The sequence below is a fragment of the Seriola lalandi genome, unplaced genomic scaffold (genome assembly GCF_002814215.2).
Source record: "Seriola lalandi dorsalis isolate HSWRI2012SDOR001 ecotype SW California unplaced genomic scaffold, Sedor1 jcf7180002054976, whole genome shotgun sequence".
Taxonomy (NCBI): domain Eukaryota; kingdom Metazoa; phylum Chordata; class Actinopteri; order Carangiformes; family Carangidae; genus Seriola; species Seriola lalandi.
The window spans coordinates 696,700-702,089 of NW_019525526.1; the positions used below are offsets into that span (position 1 = coordinate 696,700).

At 36.1% G+C, this 5,390-nt stretch overlaps 1 protein-coding gene across 1 annotated transcript in view; it reads left to right on the top strand.

The window, feature by feature from the left end:
• Positions 1–5,390, top strand: part of LOC111646778 (M1-specific T cell receptor beta chain-like) — an 11,059-nt gene that overhangs the window by 4,531 nt on the left and 1,138 nt on the right. The gene's annotated exons all lie outside the window — the stretch shown is intronic.

Here is a 5,390-nt window from a genome sequence, read left to right on the forward strand (position 1 = left end):
CTGTATTTTGGTAAATTTCACATTGCTTTAGAGTCTAAGTAAAAACTGAAGTATTTTTACAAAGATAATTCTGGTAGAAAAACACAGGAGTTTCATGCACAGTTTTATACACTGTGACAATGCCAACGAAGCCTACTTTGGAAAAGGAACAAAACTGACTGTTTTGGGTAAGTCTGAGCTCTCACATCTTCAGTTCACTACAACTAACATAAAAAATTTAAAATGCTGGTGTGAAAGTGAAGGTCAAACTGTTGTTATGAAAAAGCTGAAATATTAAGCTGAACAGAAAACACTGTGAGCTACAATCAGCCTGCTTACTTTGGCCAAGGAACCAAACTGACAGTTTTAGGTAAATATTTCTGTTTATTATTGTATTTTGGTAAATTTCAAGTTGCTTTAGAGTCTATGTAAAAACTGAAGTATTGGTAAAAACTTTACGAAGATAATTCTGGTAGAAAAAGGCACAGGAGTTTCATGCTCAGTATTTTTGCACTGTGACGATGCCTATGAAGCTTACTTTGGAAAAGGAACAAAACTGACTGTTTTGGGTAAGTCAGAAGTGATTAAAATGGAATAAATGTAATAACATTTATCACTGAAGTGATCCACTAAGACTCTTAAATACACATGGGTCTTTATGGTTCAAGTTCAGCTCAGCGCTTTTTGATGTTAAGCCTAAACACTGTGTCAATAACGAACCTTATTTCGGCCAGGGAACAAAACTGACTGTTCTTGGTGAGTAAAACGTCAAACTTTCTTCTCATGAATTCAGCTCTAAAACAAGTAAAACGAGTTAAAGCAGGTCTGTTGTTTGAGGAAAAATGTTTTTGATGCATAAAACTTTTAAAAACCAGACTGCAGTTCAAACAGTGTTGTTTTGGATTTTAAGAAAAGTGACATTTACGACAATAAACTAAATTTAAAAGCAACTAAAAAGTAAAGAAACAGAGTAAAAGCAGCATGTTGGGCTGTTTTGAGCACTGATCAAATGCACTGTGACACTGGTGGTTATGAACCTCAGTTCGGTGGAGGAACAAAGTTGACTGTAATAGGTAAGAAACAAATATTGTATAGACAGTCTATGAATAGGTCTATGGTAAGAAATCAGAACAAATTATTTTAAAAAAACATTGTATTTGAAGGAACAAAGTTACAGTATTAAAGCTCTGCATGGTTTAAGTTCAGCTCAGAGCTTTTTGTTCTGCAGCTTAAACACTGTGTCAGTACGAAGCTCATTTCGGCCAGGGAACAAAACTGACTGTTCTTGGTGAGTAAAACGTCCAAACTTCATCTCATAAATCTTCCTGTAAAACAGAGAAAAACAAGCTGAAGCAGGTCTGCTGTCAGAAGGTTTTATGTTACACAAAACTTAAAAACCAAACCGTAATGCAGCAAATGATGGTTGTAGGATTTAAAGAAAAGTGAAATTTAAAGGCAACTAAAAAGTACAGAGGGAAAGTAAAAGCAGCATCTTTGGCTGTTTTGAGCACTGATCAGGTCACTGTGACTCTGGTGGAGGTGAAGCTTACTTCGGAGGAGGAACCAAATTAACTGTTTTAGGTAAGAAATCAGAACAATTGGAAAAGAGAAATGTAATTGTGATGATTCTTTACAGTAGGACAGCAAGTCTAGTTAAAGTTGGAGCTTAAACTCTGTCGGTAGGAAGATCATTTCAGACAAGAAACAAAACTGACTGTTCTAAGTTAAATAGAGGCCAACAGGGTGGTGAATGAGGTTTGTATTACACACACAGTTGTTGGTTTAAAAAAAATAGTTGAATTTAAAGGCAACTAAAAAGTACAGAGGGAAAGTAAAGCAGCATCTTTGGTTGTTTTGAGCACTGATCAGGTCACTGTGACTCTAGTGGACTTGAAGCTTACTTCGGAGGAGGAACAAAATTAACTGTTTTAGGTAAGAAATCAGAACAACTGGAAAAGAGAAATGTAATTGTGATGTTTCTTTACAGTAGGACAGCAAGTCTAGTTAGAGTTTGAGTTTAAACTCTGTCGGTACAAAGATGATTTCAGCTGAGGTTGTAGGTTAAAAGAGGCCAACAGGGTGAATGAGGTTTGTATTACACACAACTTGTAAAAAACAGGATGAAGTTGTTGGTTTAAAAAACAGTTACACTGATGACAAAAGTAAAAAGTACAGAGGGAAAGTAAAAGCAGCATCTTGGGCTGTTTTGAGCACTGATCAGGTCACTGTGACTCTGGTAGTGTTGGTGAAGCTTACTTCGGAGGAGGAACAAAATTAACTGTTTTAGGTAAGAAAACAGAACAATTAGAAAAGAGAAATGTAATTGTGATGATTCTTTACAGTAGGACAGCAAGTCTAGTTAAAGTTGGACGGAGATCATTTCAGCCGAGGTTCTAGGTTAAAAGTTAAATAGAGGCCAACAGGGTGAATGAGGTTTGTATTACACACAACTTGTAAAAAACAGGATGGAGTTGCTGGTTTAAAAAAAATAAAAAATTTAAAGGCAACTAAAAAGTACAGAGGGAAAGTAAAAGCAGCATCTTGGGTTGTTTTGAGCACTGATCAGGTCACTGTGACTCTGGTGGAGGTGCAGAGGCTTTCTTTGGAGAAGGAACAAAATTAACTGTTTTAGGTAAGAAATCAGAACAACTGGAAAAGAGAAATGTAATTGTGATGTTTCTTTGCAGTAGGACAGCAAGTCTAGTTAAAGTTTGAGTTTAAACTCTGTCGGTACAAAGATAATTTCAGCTGAGGTTGTAGGTTAAAAGAGGCCAACAGGGTGAATGAGGTTTGTATTACACACAACTTGTAAAAAACAGGATGAAGTTGCTGGTTTAAAAAAAATTGTTAAATTTAAAGGCAACTAAAAAGTACAGAGGGAAAGTAAAAGCAGCATCTTTGGTTGTTTTGAGCACTGATCAGGTCACTGTGACTCTGGAGGTGAAGCTTACTTTGGAGAAGGAACAAAATTAACTGTTTTAGGTAAGAAATCAAAACAACTGGAAAAGAGAAATGTAATTGTGATGTTTCTTTACAGTAGGACAGCAAGTCTAGTTAAAGTTGGAGCTTAAACTCTGTTGATATGAAGATCATTTCAGACAAGACACAAAACTGACTGTTCTAAGTTAAATTGAGGCCAAGTTTCACACAACTTGTAATGGGATGGAGTTGTTGGTTTAGAAAAATAATTAAATTTAAAGGCAACTAAAAAGTACAGAGGGAAAGTAAAAGCAGCATCTTTGGTTGTTTTGAGCACTGATCAGGTCACTGTGACTCTAATACTGGTGAAGCTTACTTCGGAGGAGGAACAAAATTAACTGTTTTAGGTAAGAAATCAGAACAATTGGAAAAGAGAAATGTAATTGTGATGATTCTTTACAGTAGGACAGCAAGTCTAGTTAAAGTTTGGCTCAGAGTGTTTTGTTCTTGAGCTTAAACTCTGTCGGTACAAAGATCATTTCAGCCGAGGTTCTAGGTTAAAAGTTAAATAGAGGCCAACAGGGTGAATGAGGTTTGTATCACACACAATTTGTTAAAAACAGGATGAAGTTGTTGGTTTTAAACAAACAGTTACACTGATGACAAAAGTAAAAAGTACAGAGGGAAAGTAAAAGCAGCATCTCAGGTTGTTTTGAGCACTGATCAGGTCACTGTGACTCTGGTGCTACAGAGGCTTACTTTGGTGGAGGAACAAAATTAACTGTTTTAGGTAAGAAAACATTTGAAAGTTCATTAAATGTTGTTGAGGTAAAATTTTGTTGAGATGCTTTTGATAATGTAAAGACACTTTAAGGCTCTAACACCTCCTCATCATCATGAAATCACCACATTAACATGACTAGATGTTTGAAATGGTGAAAATAAGTCGAGGACGATTTGTCTCCAAGTATCAGAGTGGATGTTATTACATGTCAAAGAGTGAGAAAGCCTGAATAACGTCAAAGTGGCTCAGATTACGAGGCAGTAGGAAGAGTTTTTGTTACAGTTGTCTGTCTCTGTGCTCCAACGCCGAGCCTTACTTTGGAGCTGGAACTAAACTCACTGTTTTAGGTAAGAAAACCTGCAAAAGGCCTTAAAGAATGCTTCACAGCTTGTTTCCTGTAAGTACGATTTCAATAAACAGCTAATATTAAAATATACTTATTACATTCACACTATTTCCACTTTTCAGAAAGTAGAAAAGAAATTATGGTGAAAGTGTATCCGCTAAAAACACGTAAAAGTAGTGTGGCACTAAAACATTTGGCTCTGTGCCCAGAGTATTACTCTCACAGTGGGTTCTTATCAGCCCTGTCAAATACTGTGAGTTCCCAGTCAGAGGCTTATTTTGGAGCTGGAACTAAACTCACCGTTGTAGGTAAGGCAATGAAAATAATTAAAAGGAACAACAATAAATGTTAAGATAATAGTCCATAGGATATACAGTATTTGCAAACTAGTTTGTTTTGATATCTGCCAGGTCAGAGCTGAGGGTTTGTTTTTTTATCTCCTCCTCTTAAATTCACCTTAAATAAGTTCTAATGCTGTTAGCATCTAATTTGATTCAGTATGAATCCGCCTCATTGCTACGTGTTTGTGTGCAAAAAAAAAGAAGTGAGTTTATCTGAAAATAGAGCACAAAGAAGTGCTGAATGGTTGAGCAGTTTTCCTGTAGCCTTGTATCAGTGTGAACTACAACCCAGCTTACTTTGGCAGTGGCACCAAACTGACAGTGTTGGGTAAGAAAATGATAAAAATCATATTCATACGTGTTTGTTTTCTCCGCTTCATTTAACATAAATGTGCAAAATTATTGTTGAGTTAAGTTTCAGGTTGTAAAAACTGAGCCACTCTATATTTGCTGCACAGGTTTACAGTCAAAAGACAAAAGAACTAAATTCAAAAGATAAATCTTTGCGCTAAAAGACTTTATTAAGTTCAGACCACACTTCCTGTTTTGGTGAATTTCTTTAAAGCTGTAAAAATACAGAAGATTCTTTCTTTCTTTCTTTGCATTAAAACGTTAGAGGAAAAAACTGAGATAAATGAGATTTAGTGACAGTTCTGTGTATGGACTGGCTTATGAGGAAGTCACATGCAGTAAAAAGAGGTTCATTCAGCTCCTGTACTGTAGGTCTCTGTCAGTTTTTTACATGAGAGTCAGCAGCGTGCTCTAACAGTTATCCTGCTTATTTTGGAGAAGGAACCAAGCTAACGGTTCTTGGTAAGATCTTTAAATAAAACACAAACATTTATCTGAAGAAGTTCAATCTCTGTGACTCTCAGCGTGAATAGTGTAAGCTGTAATGATCATGTTGTATTTGATGTTAATGTTCGGTGTGATTTGCTGTCCATGTGCTCTTGTATAAACTCTGATGTCAAGATGTCACATGTACTTTAGAGTTAGGTGTTGGACGGTGGTTTGTTGTAGA